At 38.3% G+C, this 15,701-nt stretch overlaps 1 pseudogene; it reads right to left on the bottom strand.

Moving 5' to 3' along the window:
- The window catches only part of LOC101439816 (peroxisome biogenesis factor 2-like), a 34,251-nt pseudogene extending 25,090 nt beyond the window's left edge, over nt 1-9,161 (bottom strand).
- Nucleotides 9,162-15,701: the final 6,540 nt, after the last annotated feature.

Raw genomic sequence — 15,701 nt, 5'->3', positions numbered from 1 at the left:
GGGTGAGAATGCTGAATATGAGGCTCAGAATTTAATCATAAAAATGGCAGAGCCACAAAGGATACTGAATGCATAGCTAGAGCAGGTGTCCTATGTGGATGTCAGGGCCCTGAAAGAAGTGGAACCGTGAAACCCAAGATGATTGTACTTGGATGGATGCATTTGAGAATTTTTTTTTTTTTTTTAATGATACTAAGGCCAGGGATTGAACTCCAGACCTCATATGTGGGAATCTGGTGGTCAACCATTGAGCCACTTGGCTCCCCTGAGTTGTTTTTATTGTTTGTTGGCTTGTTTTTTGTTTTTTTTCATGAGGCACCTTGGTCCAAGCCTAGGACCTCCCCTGTAGGAAGCAGGTGCTCTACCTCTTCAGCCACATCTGCTCCCCGATATTAGAGAATCTTGAAATCCAGTTCTTGGACTCTTCCAGGCCAGCATGCTTATTTATAAAATGCCTTCCTTGCTCTAAGATCTAAAACAATTTCTCCCTTGTTTTCTACTAGGTTTTTCTGTTTCTCTTTTCCTCTCCCTTCCTCCCTGTCTTTGTCTTTTTATTCAAATTTTATTCAATTGTAATATTTTGTCATAGGGAGAAACTGTGAATTCAAATTTATTTATTTTTCTGAGATGGCTAACCAGTTCTTCAGCATAATTTATTGAATAATCCATCCTTCCCCAATTATAGAAAATATCATTCTGATTATATACTAAATTCTAGTGTATATTTGGGCCTTGTGGGAGAGAAGCCTAGGTGTTCAACAATCCCATTCTCTCTTCTTTCTGGCATACAATTGGAGTACATTTCCCAGCTCCCTTTGCAGTTATGACGTGATGAGCCTGACACAGAAAAGCCTCCCCCACGTGATCCTCCATTCTCTATTGCCTTCTCACTAGGTGGCATGGAGATCTCCTCCACGAAAATGTAGAAGTCACGTGTTGAGAAAGACAGAGCCAAAGATAAAGAGCCTTGGACCCAGAATGCTAGCTTGGAGGTCGTGCTGAGCAGAAACACCTGCTTTAACTTTACGAAAATGAAAAATATAATTTCACTTTGAGTCATTAGTTGTTACTTTTTCCTTATTAGAGAAGTTGTTGGTTTACAGAATAATCATACATGAAATGCAGGATACCCATAAATCATCCCACCACCAATATCTTGCACTAGTGTGGTACGTTTGTTACTATTGATGATAGCACATTTTTATAATGTACTATTAAAGTCCATGGTTTAATTTAGGGTTCACTGTGTAGTGTAGCATGGATTAAAAAAATTTTTTTTCTGTTACCATATATATAATCTAACATTTCCCCTTTTAATCATATTCAGATATATATTTCAGTGCTGTTAGTTATATTCACAATGTTGTGCTACCATTACCACCATCCATTACCAAAACATTTCCATAATTTTAAATAGGAACACTGTACATTTTAAGCCTAAACTTCCTGTTTTCAGTCCCCACTCCAACCCCTGGTAATCTGTATTTTAGATTCTGAATCTATGTATTTGTTTATTCTACTTGTTTCAAATCAGTGATATCATACAATATTTGTCCTTTTGTGTCTGCCTTATTTCACTCAAAATGATGTCTTCAAGTTTCATCCATGTTCTCACATATATCAGGGTTTCATTCCTTTTTACGGCTAAATAATATTCCATTATATGCATATACCACATGTTGACAGACACTTGGATTGCTTCCATTTTTTGTGTGCAAATATCTGTTTGAGTATCTGCATTCAATTCTTTTTTTCCCTTAAAAAACTTTTTATTTCTTTTTTTCAAGATACAAAGATGATAAAAAATGTAAGAGGTTTCCATATACCTCACATGCAACCCTACCCCACCCCTCCCACATCAATAACCTCTTTCATCATTGTGGCACATTCATTGCATTTGGTGAATATATTTTGAGCACTGCTGCACCGCATGGATTATAGTTTACATTGTAGTTTACACTCTCCCCCAGTACATTCAGTGGGTTATGCAGGATATATAATGTCCAGCATCTGTCCCTGCAATATCATATAGGACAACTCCAAGTCCCCAAAATGCCCCCACATCACATCTCTTCTTCCTTCTCCCTACCCTCAGCAACACCGTGGTCACTTTCTCTACATCAATGCTACAATTTCTTCCATTGCTAGTAACAATAGTTCTATAGCAGAATACCAGTAAGTCCATTTTTTTTTTTAAGATTTATTTATTTATTTAATTCCCCCCCCTCCCCTGGTTGTCTGTTCTTGGTGTCTATTTGCTGCATCTTGTTTCTTTGTCTGCTTTTGTTTCTTTGTCCGCTTCTGTTGTCGTCAGCGGCACAGGAAGTGTGGGCGGCGCCATTCCTGGGGAGGCTGCACTTTCTTTTCCCGCTGGGCGGCTTTCCTCACGGGCGCACTCCTTGCGCGTGGGGCTCCCCCACGCGGGGGACACCCTTGCGTGGCACGGCACTCCTTGCGCGCATCAGCACTGCGCATGGCCAGCTCCACAGGGTCAAGGAGGCCTGGGGTTTGAACCGCGGACCTCCCATATGGTAGACGGACGCCCTAACCACTGGGCCAAAGTCCGTTTCCCCCCAGTAAGTCCACTTTAATCCATATTTTATTCCTCCATCCTGTGGACCCTGGGATGGTGATGATAACTCCACCTCTAAATCGAGAGGGGGCTTAGAGCCCACATGGTTGATGGATATGATTCTCTTGCTTGCAGTTGTAAGCACTCTTGGTTCTCTGGTATGGTGGTTGACCACCTTCACCTCCCTGTTAGCTGACACAGGTAAGCCCAACGAACCAGAGGGTAGGTGCTGCAACTCTGCTGAGACTCAGGGCCCAGCTGGTACATGGACAGTCCAGAGAGTCAAGTCTCCTGAGTATATACCAACCCTAGCGCCAACGACAGGTTCAGTGAAAGTGACAGAAGAGGCATGTGTAGAAAGGTCACAGCTGAGTCCAACTCCATCACATGCATTTAATTCTTTTGGGTATATATCTAATAGTGTGATTGCTGGGTCATATGGTAATTCTAAACTTAGCTTTCTGAGGAACTGCCAAATGGTCTTCCACAGTTGCTGCATCATTTTACATTCCCACCAGCAATGGATAAGTGTTCCTATTTCCCTGTATCCTCTCCAACATGTGTTATTTTCTGTTTTTTTTTTTTTTAATTTTTTTATTTTTTATTGACTTTGTAATAATATTACATTAAAAATATATATGTGAGGTCCCATTCAACCCCACCCCCCCCACCCCCCCTCTCCCCCCCCCACCCCCCCTCTCCCCCCCCCCAACAACACTCGTTCCCATCATCATGACACATCCATTGGATTTGGTAAGTACATCTTTGGGCACCTCTGCACCTCATATACATTGGTTCACATCATGGCCCATACTCTCCTCTATTCCATCAAGTGGGCCCTGTGAGGATTTACAATGTCCGGTGATTACCTCTGAAGCACCATCCAGGGCAGCTCCATGTCCCGAAGACGCCTCCACCTCTCATCTCTTCCTGCCTTTCCCCATACCCTTTGTCCATTATGTCCACTTTTCCCAATCAATAATAGCGGCTATTCTAACGTGTGAGAAATTGTATCTCTGCATTTTCCTGATGCTAAGGATGTGGGTATCTTTTCCTGTGCTTTCTGGTCATTTGTATATCTTCTTTGGAGAGACATCTATTCAAGTTCTTTACTCACTTTCAAATTGGGTTGTTTGTCTTTTTGTAAAGTTAAAGAATTTCTTTATACATACTGGATATTAATCCTTTATTGGATATGTGGTTTCCAAATATTTTCTCCCACTGCGTAGGTTGTCTTTTCACTTTCATGAGAAAGTCCATTGAGGCACAAACTTTTACAATTTCGATGAGGTCCCATTTATCTATTTTTTCTTTTGTTACTTGTGCTTTGGGTATAAAATCTATAGAACAATTGTCTAACACAAGGTCCTGAAGATGCTCCCCTACATTTTCTTGTAGGAGTTTGATACTTTAGGCTCTTATATTTTAAGATCTTTCATCCATTTTGATTTTTGTTTATGATGAGAGGTAGGGGTCCTCCTCCTCCTTTTTTTTTTTTTTTTTCCCGGCAAAGAGAGAACCAGTTCTTCAGCACCATTTGTTGAAGAGTCTGTTATTTCCTAATTGAGTGGTCTTTGCGACCTTGTGAAAAATCAGTTGGCTTCTTCTATTCCATTCACCTGTGTCTCTCCTTGTTGCCAGTACCATGCTGTTTTGAACTGTGGCTTTGTAATAAGGTTTTTTAAACAAATCAATTTTATTGATACATATTAATAAAGCATACAATTCATCTAAAGTGTATAATCAATGGCATTTGGTATAATCACATAGCTGTGTAATCATGACCTCAATTATCATTAAAGCATTTTCATTATTTCAATAATAATAATAAATAAATAAAACAAGAAAATTTTTACCTCTCAATCTCCCTATGCTTCTCCTGTGGTACACAGCTGCTATAACTGGCTATTCTCGCACAATTATTTATTTATTAAGCAGTTTTGATGAGATATATTCATATATCATATGATATATCCAAAGTGTATAATCAATGGCTTTTAGTATAATCACAATGTTGTGCATTCATCACCACAAAAAATTTTAGAACAATTTCATTGCACCAAAAAGAAAAACTCCACACCCCTTAGCATTCCTTCCCCAGCCCTACATAACCATATATGTAACTTCATCTTTATAAATTAATTTATTTTTACATTTTGTATGAATGGAATCATACCATATGTAGTACCTTGTGTCTGGTTTCTTTCACTTAGCATAATGTGCTTTTTTTTGTCTGATATTAACATCTTGTGGTGTTAATATATATTTGTTCAATATCAAAGAAAAATAGTCTTATATGTGCAATTTCACCCATGTTCAAATTTCACATGTGGTTTTACTATGCTATGTGCTTCCATGTTACATTTTTTAGATTTCCTTTTAGTAATATACATGACCTTAGACTTTCCTTTTAAACACTTTCATACCCACATAATGGTACTACTAGTTACAGACATTATGTTGGGCTTTCACTATTTCAATTCATTTCCAAAGATTAACACACATCCTTTTTACAAATTTTGCACAAGTTACCCCTCAGCTTTCCATTGTCTAATCTCATTCTATTTTCTGATGACTCATATTCAAGTTTTTAACTCCATGAGGTTATACAATATATTTAGTTCATAGTAGCACAATCATACAGTGCTTATCCTTTTGTGTCTGACTTGCTTCACTCAATGTAATGTCCTCTAGGTTCATCCATGATGTCATATGTTTACAAATTCATTTCTTCCTACTGCATAATATTCCATTGTGGGTATACACCACAGTTTGTTTATCCATTCATCAACTGATGGACACTTGGGTTGTTTCCAACTTTTGGCAGTCATGAATAATGCCACTATGAACATTGGTATGCAGATGTCTATGTCACTGCTCTCAGTTTTTCTAGGTATAAACCCAGTAGTGATATTGCTGGGTCATGTGGCAAATCTATATTCAACTTCTTTCAGAATTGCCAAATGGTCCTCCACAGTGGCTGTACCATTCTATATTCCCAATGATGGCGAATAAGTGTTCCTATCTCTCCATACCCTCTCCACCACTGGTAGTTCTCTATCTTTTTAATAGTGACTATTCTAATAGGTGTGAAATGCTATTTCATTGTAGTTTTTATTTGCATTTTCCTAATTTCTTCTTTGGACAGATGTTTATTCAAGTCTTCTGCCTATTTTTCAATCAGGTCATTTGTCTTTTTTTATTGTTGAGTTGTAGCATCTCTTTATATATCATGGATATTAAGCCTTTATCAGAGATGTGATTTCAAGTATTTTCTCCCATTGAGTTGGCATTGCCTTTTCTATTTCTGTAAAGTGGGTGTTGGAATTTTGATTGGTATTGCAACGAACGTATGAGTCAGTTTGGGTAGGATTAACATCTTCACAATATTTAGTCTTCCAACCCATGAACACAGAATGTCTTTCCATTTGTTTAGGTCTTTTTTCATTTATTTTAGCACTGTTTTGTAGTTTTTTGAATATGTCCTGTATTTTTTTGTTTAAATTGATTCCTAGGTATTTGAGTCTTTTTTGTTGCAATTATAATTGCAGTTTTTCCCGATTTCCTTCTCAGATTGTTCAGTACTAGTGTACAGAAACATTACTGATTTTTGCAAGTTGATTTTGTATCCTGTAACTTTGCTGATCTCATTTATTATCTCAAGTAGCTTTGTTGCAGACATTGCAGATATCTAAATATAGGATCATGTCATCTGCAAATAGTGAGTTTTACTTACTCTCTTCCTATTTGGATGCCTTTTTTTTTCTTGTTTAATTGGTCTAGCTAGAACTTCTAGCACTATGTTGAATAACAATGGTGATGGTGAGCATCCTTGTGTTATTCCTGATTTTAGAGGAAAAGCTTACAACCTTTTCCCATTGAATACAATGTTGGCTGTGGGTTTTTTATATATGCCTTTTATCATACTGAGGAATTTTCCTTCTATTCCAATCTTTCAAAGTGCTTTTATCAAGAAAAGATGCTGGATTCTGTCTAATATCTTTTCTGAATTGGTTGAGATGATCATGTGTTTTTTTCCTTCAACTTGTTAATGTGCTGTATTACTTTAATTGATTGTCTTATGTTGAACTAGCCTTGCATACCTGAAATAAGTCCCACTTGGCTGTGAGGTATAAGTCTTTTGATATGCTGTTGGATTCAATTTACAAGTATTTTGTTGAGAATTTTTGCATCTATGTTCTTTAGAGAGATCGGTCTGTAATTTTATTTTCTTGTAGTGTCTTAATCTGGTTTTGGTATTAGGGTGATATTGGCTTCATAAAATGTGTTGAGTAATTTTCCCTCCTCTTAAATTTTTTGGAAGAATTTAAACAGGAATGGTGTTAATACATCTCAAAATGCTGGGCAGAATTCACCTGTGAAACCATCTGGTCCTGGACTTTTCTTTATTGGGAGATTTTCATGACTGATTCAATCTCTTTAAATGTGATTGGTTTTCTGAGTTCTTGTATTTCTTGTAGAGTCAATATAGGTTGTTTGGAATTTCTATGAATTTGTCCATTTCTTCTAGGTTGTCTGGTTTGTAGGCATACAGTTTTTCATAATAGCCTCTTATGATTATTTTTATTTCTGTGGCATTAGTCTTAACATCGCCCCTTTAATTTCTGATTTTGTTTATTTGTATCTACTCTCTTTTTTCCTTTGTTAGTCTAGCTAGGGGCTTGTCAATGTTATAGTTCTTCTCAAAGAACCAGGTTTTGTTTGTTGATTTTCTCTTTTATTTATTTTTTGTCTCAATTTCATTTATTTCTGCTCTAATCTTTACTATTTCTTTCATTCTGTTTACTTTGGGGATGGTTTACTGTTCTTTTTCTAGTTTCCCCAGTTGTTCAGTTAGAGCTTTGATTTTAGCTCTTTCTTCTTTTTTAATATAGGCGTTTAGGGCTATACATTTCCTTCTCAGTACTGCCTTCTCTGTATCCCATAAGTTTTGGGAAGTTTTGTGTTCCAGTTTTCATTCATCTCACTATATTTACTAATTTCTCTTAAAATTTCTTTGACCCACTGATTTTTTTTAGGAGTGTGTTGTTCAGCCTCCACACATTTGCCTATTACCTCTTTCCCATCTGTAGCAGTTTGATATTATTGATGAATTTCAAAAAGAAATATTGGATCATGTTTGTAAACTGATCTTTTCCTCTGGGCATATTAGATTATGTTGGATTCACAGGTTTACTTGATTAAGTAATTATGTAAACCTCTTGTGCTAGTAGGGCACAGATAAAAGGCATGGCAAAGGACAGAGTTAAGGGTTTTTGATGTTGGAGTTTTGATATTGGAGTTTGATGCTGAAACCTTAAGCTTGAGCTCCAGGAAAAGAGGAACCCAGGAAGCCTGAACCCTCGCAGACAATGGCAGCTTTCTTGCTCCACCATGTGAAAAGAGACTTTGGTGAGGGAAGTAACATGCTTTATGGCCTGGTATCTGTAAGCTCCTACCACAAATAAATACCCTTAATTAAAACCAACCAATTTCTGGTATTTTGTATCAGCACCCCTTTGGCTGAGTAATACACGATCTATTATTGATTTCCAGTTTCATTCCATTATGGTCTGAGAGGGTGCTTTGTATAATTCCAATCTTTTCATATTATTTGAGACTTGCTTTGTGATCTAACATGTGGTCTATCCTGAAAGAAAGATACATGAACACTTGAAAAGAATGTTAACCCACTGAGTTTGGGTACAACATTCTGTATATGTTAGGTTTAGCTCATTTATCATATTGTTCATGTTCTGTTTTCTTGTTGATCTTCTGTCAAGTTGTTCTACCTTGTGAGTGGTGTGTTGATGTCTCCAGCTATTCTTCTAGAGGTGTCTATTTCTCCCTTCAGTTTTGCCAGAGTTTACCTCATGTATTTTGGGGCACCCTGATTAGGTACATAGATATTTATGATTGTTATTTCTTCCTGGTGGACTGTCCCTTTTATTAATAGATAATGGCCTTCTGTATCTCTTATAACTTTTTTGCATTTAAAGCCTGTTTTGTCTGATATTAGTACATGCTCTTTTTAAATTATTGTTTGCATGGAGTATTTTTTTACAACCTTTCACTTTTAGCTGGTTTGTATCCTTGGGTCAAAGGTATCTTGTAGGTAGCATATGGAACAGCTCATGCTTTTTTTAAATCCATTCTGCTAGCCTATGTCTTTGATTGGAGATTTTAACCCATTCACATTTATAGTCAAGGATATTACCATAAATTCCTTATTTACTTCCACCACTTTATTATTTGTTTTTCATATGTCATATGTCATTTTCATCTGTTTTTTTTTACTCTTTTGGTTATCCTTTCTGCTAGTTCTTCATCTATACTCTCCTCAAGCCTCTCTCTCCTGTTTTTTTCTTTCAGGCTCTAAGGCTTCCTTTAGGATTTCTTACAAAGCTGGATTCTTTTTTTGTGACCTCTCTTTGTTTGTTTGTGAATATTTTAAGCTCACTTTCATATTTGCAGGACAATTTTTCTGGATAAAGAATTCTCAGCTGCAGTCTTTCTCTTTCAGAATCCTAATTATATCAAGGTAGAGAGGAAGGGGCTGAAAATTATACCACTGTCTTCTCACCTTCATGGTTTCTGATGAGAAACCCACACTAAGTCTTACTAGGCATCCCTTGTATGTGATGGTTTGTTTCTCCCTTACTGCTCTCAGAATTTTCTCTTTATCTTTGATGATGTTTGATATTCTGAGTAGAATGTGTTTTGGACTATGTCCACTCAGATTTTTTCTAATTGGGGTATGCTGCACTTCTTGGACATATAAGTTCATTTCTTTCATTAAGTGAAATTTTCAGGTATTATTTCTTCAAATTCTCTTTCTGCCCTTTCCCCCTGCTCTTCTTCTGGAATTCCCATGACATGTATGTTGTTGCATTTTATGTTATCATTCAACTCCCTGAGCCCCTGCTCAATTTTTTGCATTCTTTTTCATTTTCTATTCTCTTCTCTTTTCAATTTCAGTCATTTTGTCTTCTGTTTCACTTATTATTTCTTCTATCATTTTGGGTCTGCTATTATATACCTCTAGTGTTTTTTTTAAAGATTTTTTTTTTAAATTTATTTCTTTCCCCTTCCCCCCCCCACCCCAGTTGTCTGTTTTCTGTGTTCACTCACTGTGTATTCTTCTGTGTCTGATTGTACTCTTGTCAGTGGCACCGGGAGTCTGTGTCTCTTTTTGTTGTATCATCTTGCTGTGTCAGCTCTCCATGTGTGTGGCGCCACTCCTGGGTAGGCTAATGTTACTTTCACACTGGGTGGCTCTCCTTATGGGGTGCACTCCTTGCGTGTGGGGCTCCCCTACATGGGGGACACCCTTGCATGGCACAGCACTCCTTGGGTGCATCAGCACTGCACGTGGGCCAGCTTCACATGGGTCAAGGAGGCCCTGGGTTTGAACCATGGACCTCCCATGTGGTAGGCAGATGCTCTATCCATTGAACCAAGTCTGCTTCTCTCTAATGTTTTTTTATCTTGCCTATCATGTTTTTTTATTCCCATGAACTCTGTTGCTTGTCTATTCAGATTTTCGATTTCTTCTTTGTGCTCATTCAGTATCTTCTTGTTGTCCTTTATCTCTTTAGCCATATTGTCTTTCAACTCATTAAACTGGTTTTGGAAATTTGTGTGCATCTCATTGATTAGTTGTCTCAAACGCTGTATCTCTTCTGGGGCTCTTCAGTCATTTCTTCCATTTTCTTATATGGAGAATAAGAAACCTCATGTGCCATCAACTAAAATAAAAAGGTTCCTAGAAATGCTACGGGTATAAAATTTTCTCTTCTGTTTTAATCTGTGCTTAACTTTGTGTTCATCTTTGAAATCTGTTTAATTTTGTCAGTATGCTTGCACCTAGGGTATCAGATTTGGGGTTCATATGCTACAAATAAGATAATGGTGAAAGGTAACTGAAAAATGAGTTTTTAATGTCAATACTGTCTTGCTAGTGGATTTAATGTATAAATATTCAACTGCTAGAAAAGCAGAGAAACTAGCAAACTTGTTCAAGAGATAGACTTCAGCATTGTCAAGCTCTTATGCATTCAAACCAGGCCTTCAGTTCACTGCAGGTTGCCTCTCCATTTGAGTTATTGGCTACGTGGGTCACTGACCCCTAAAATGATAAAGGTATCTACAATATCTCTGGTTGTGCTCCTGAAGTTGAAGAAAACTATGTTGCAGTTTCAAACTCCTGTGGCATCCTGCAATGGCTCGATATAGTCAAATGTACAATGACTATCACCTTCAGACTGGCACTGTTTCATAGTGCCAAAGGGTACTTTGCACCAGGATGGTGGAGTAATGGAAACTTCCTTCCTAGCATCTCTCTGGGTCATTGGTGCTGTAGCATGTTGGCTGGGTAAAGGACATACCAAGTGGAGCGATGATCGCCAGAGTACTGTGAGTAGAACTTGAAAACAATTGCCATTATGGTTTGTTCCCATGGAAAGATAACATATAAGGTATTGCAAACCTGGAACTTAAATCTATTAAATGCAGCTAAAAGAGAAACTTATGCATTGGGTAGTACATTAATTACTATTAAGTATGGTACCTATATCCTGTTCTAGATATATGCCTGATTATGGTGATCTCTTTTATGGAGAAATATTGAACATTTAAAAAATCCTGGTAAGCTTCATTTTCTAAATATTTAATGTACGTGCCTATAAGATAAAGGAATGTCCACCTTGCCTAAGAGCAGTGGGTACAACAGCCTTTTTATTTAAAAAGCCACCAAATTAACTTGGGGGCAACCTCTCCATCTTCACCCACACCAGGTGGAAGATCTGCTTAGCCCAGGTCTCTCTCCTAGCCCTTATTCCAGAACCTGTCCTGCTCAAACCCTGGGGAGGACTGGCAAACCCACATGCCATCCTGCCAGGACTAAGCATTTCCCAAAAGAAGGGAAAAGGCAAATGAGGTGGCTAAGGCTCACTTCAGCTTAGCCCCTTTGAGATGGTCCATGGGCAACCTTTCCTCATCCAGGACCTGGAAACCAGGTTCTGATAAAGTTGGCAAGAAAACAAGCTTCATTCTCAATTAGAGCCAAAATGGGAGGAACTTTACTCCGTAGTTCTGATCACTCCCACAGCTATTAAAGTTAAAGCAATTTCCAGCTTGGTGCACTAATCCTGAGTGAAGCCAGCTGCCCAAGAAATGCCAGTTCACTTGAAGCACCTGATGGGATGTACGAAAGCCAGTCACTGGACGGCCTGAACTATCTCTTCAAGAGAAAAAGCTAAGTAGTGTCTATGTCAAAGTCAGCTGTTCCCTCTAACTCTAGCCCAGATGCCTATTGCTAGGGGGAAGGCAAACCAGATACCCCTTTAAGAAACTTTGTTTTAATCTCCTTTAACTTAATGAGAAATGGCAATGCCTTTTCTCATTCCTCTCCTCTACTATAGGAATTTAGATTGGCAATTTATACCTAAACCTATTGTCTACTACAATTTCTCTAAAGTTAACCAATAGCATAAAATAACTGAATGAAGAATACTGTTTCCCACCAACTTTGGGAAAATGCAGCCTTTGCAGATACCTGGCGTTTTTTACTTTTGTGGTCCACTATCCTCTTAGTAGGACAGTTATATTCTCAAAATTCTAATTAAGTTTATTTCTTCCAGAATCAGCATCCTGTTAGCCATTTGGGAACTTCATCCAGCTTTGCCCAGGATGCCAGATCCATCTTCGTCCAAGAATAGCAGGAGGGTTTTACACCTTGTCAGGTAGGGCCTACTGCCCCATAACCAGCAGGAAGTAGCTACAGAAGAATTATCATTGTCCTTCAGCACCTCTTTAAGAATAAAGGTGTAAACTCTCCGGGGGGCGGGGAATGAAGCTGGCTAGTAAGACTGGACTCAATAGATGGATCTGGAACCTGGCAAGAAATATCAATAGCCCCAAGACGGCTGCTGGAAGATTCCTCCCCCTCCCCCCCTGACTACCACCACACACAAGATTCTGCTGTTAAGAAAAGATTTGCTCTGGAAACCAAGAGAAGCCCTGGATATTCCTCAAGGACTTGGGGCCCTCCTAGGGGATTGATGGGTGGGGTAATCAATTAAAACAGCAAATAGCTGGAACTCCTCCCGTCATTAGCAAAGGGGTACAATATTTAACAGTTGGAAAAGATATGCACGAGGCCTGAATTTGCTCTATCCCCTTCGGACCCCGATTCTAGCCACCTTCTCCCCCAGCATGGATCAACATGCAAGGAAAACCTGAGCATTTATAATCTATAATGGGAAACTGTAGTCTGAATCAGCCCACTTTATCACTTTTCAGCCCCTTCCTCTCTACCTTATACCCATGATCTGTTATTTTCTCCCATTTCTCTTCCCTCCCTACCCTAATAAACTACTAGCCTAACTTACCCAATGTGCTCTTGAAATTCATTTTTGCAGCATAGTCAAGAACCTAAACAAAATCCAGTAACACTCAGATGTTCAATTTCTCTCTCTTTTGTAGGGATTTAGTGGAAGGAGGCTGTGTATTATTGCTGTTCTTTGATTCTTCGTTCAACCTGTTCTGGGTCTTTACGATTGTCCCCATTAATTGCTAAAAACTGGGGAGGGAAGTTTGCTAGCACCTTGAGAAGGGAGGTTGTAAAGGCCAGAAAAAGCATTTCTTATTTATTTTTAATTTCTTCATGCACTTCCTTGATCTGCCAGTAGATGGTGCTCTTTTGTAGCACTCAGTCCAATGCTTGGTCGGAGTGTTTGCTGCAACAGGGACTGGATCTATGTGATAGAGGATTCTGTCTGGAGGTTAAGAGCCTCATAATTCACACTTTCTCAGAAGCAATTCTCCAACCTTCGCCTGCAAACCTCTCTTCCTTTTCCCACTCCCCTCTGAATTCTCACAAGTCCTAGTTGCATAGAAGGATATTGAGAAGATTGGATCTATTTAGTCCTGGATCGCTTTAGTCCTAAGCCAGCTCCCAAGGCAAACAACAGTGTTGCCTGGAAGGGCATGTGGGACACAGAACACCAAATGTGGGTCAAAAGCTGAGGTCAAACTTAGGCTGCGTCCCTCGCTCTCCCTTTCCTAGGAAGGTGGACCCATGCGTTCCCTTTTTGTCTGTAGCAGCTGGCCCAGAGGCCTGAGAATTCACAAGTGTCTACAGTATGTGGGAGGGTGCTGGCAGTAGAAGCTGAGACTTTTAACTCAGTTTTGCCATCACATTCTTTTCCTTTATTCCTGTCTCTTCTGGCCAGTGTCCAGCCTTCCCTTGGTGTCTTAAATCCTACAAGATTTTTTTCCAGGTCATTTATGCCTCTCCTCTAGTTATTTTCACCGGAGAGAAGAGAATCCCGTGTCTTTCTAGACCTCCATCTTCCTGGAAGTCCTGTAATAAGTTTTAAGATCGGGATGTGTGAGTCTGCCAACTTCATTTTTCTTTTTCAAAATGGTTTTGGCTACTTGGAGCCCCTTACCCTTCCACATAAATTTGATAATCGGCTTTTCCATTTTTGCAAAGATGGTTGTTGGAATTCTTATTGGAATTGCATTGAATCTATATAAACTGCTTTGGGTAGCACTGACATCTTAATGATAATTTAGTCTTCTAATTCATGAACATGGAATGTCATTCCATTTACTAGGTGTTCTTTAATTTCTTTTAGCAACGCTTTATAGTTTTCTGTGTATAAGTCCCTTATATATTGGGTTGGATTTATTCCTAGAAATTTGATTCTTTTTGTTGCTATTTTGAGAGGAATTTTTTTTTCCTTCCAATTGTTCATTACATGTGTATAGAAACAATATTTTTGGGTGTTGATCTTGTACCCTGCCACTTTGCTGAATTCATTTATTAACTCCAAGAGTTTTTTCCTGTGGATTTTTCAGAATTATCTGTACATAGGAGCATATAACATCTGCAAACATGAAAAAACATGGAAATTTACTTCTTCATTCCAATTTGGATACTTTTTATTTTGTTTTTGCTTGCCAAATTTTTCTGGCAAGAATTTCCAATACAGTCTTGAATAACAGAGGTGACAGTAGGCAACCTTTTCTTGTTCCTGATCTTAGAAGGAAAGCTTCTATCTTTCACCATTAGGTAGGATAGTAGTTGTAGCGTTTTCATATATGGCTTTCATCAGTTTTTTTTTTTTCTTTTTTCTTTAAATGATTATAGGTGGAACAAATAAAGAGCTGGTAAAAAAATGTGTATAATGGAATGAGACCATGTGGGAAGGAGCAGTAGACAGAGTACAGCCACTGGAGACTGGGTTCATATTCCAGGTGAAGTTTCACAGGCTATGAGATTTGGGCAAGCTGCTGAACGCTCTACTTCATTTATCAAAGGAGGTAATCACTTTTAATTTGCAGGGTTGTTGTGAAGATTATAAATAAGAAACAAGGCTGCACAGTGTTTAGCATATACCATGTACTCAGTAAGTAGCAGCTGTTATGATAATGAAGGGCCACAATGCAAATGACCAGAGAAAAATTATTTCAGCATGGGCTAGAGTGGTTAAGGTGAGTTTCAAAAGAAGTGAGGGTAAAGAAGGTTTGTTTTTCTTTTTAACAAATTTTATTGATACATATTAATAGAGCATACCACTCATCCAAAGTGTACAGTCAATAGTATTTGGTATAATCACATAGTTGTGCATTCATCATTAAATCACCATTAGAGCATATGCATTATTTTCATAATAATAATAACAAAAACCCCAGAAAAACAAGAAAATTCTTCACCTCTCAATCTGTTTCCTTTGCTATACAAAGCTATTTTTTTATTTTTTTATCATGTTGAAGATGTTTCTTTCTATTCCTAGTGTTCTACGTAGCTGGGTTTTGTTTTTTGTTTTTTGTTTTAATCAAGAAGGGATGCTGGTCTGGGCCTGGAGCATACTTCTGTGGAATATGATTGTGTTCATCTGTCATAGTGTGTTATCTCAGTGGGAGGGGATCCACACAATATACAATGAAATATTAATTCCCATCCTGGGGAGTTCTGCTACATTCTCTAATAGAGTGGCAAGAATGTCTCAGGTACATAGGCACTGTCCCTCCCACACCCTGCTGTTTTTGCTGTCTGTGTCCATTCGCTGTGTGATCTTCTGTATCTATTTCTCTCTTTTTCTTTTTGTTTTCTCCTCTA

This window comes from Dasypus novemcinctus, chromosome 2, assembly GCF_030445035.2.
Source record: "Dasypus novemcinctus isolate mDasNov1 chromosome 2, mDasNov1.1.hap2, whole genome shotgun sequence".
Taxonomy (NCBI): Eukaryota; Metazoa; Chordata; class Mammalia; order Cingulata; family Dasypodidae; genus Dasypus; species Dasypus novemcinctus.
This window is presented reverse-complemented; position numbering and strand designations above follow the sequence as displayed.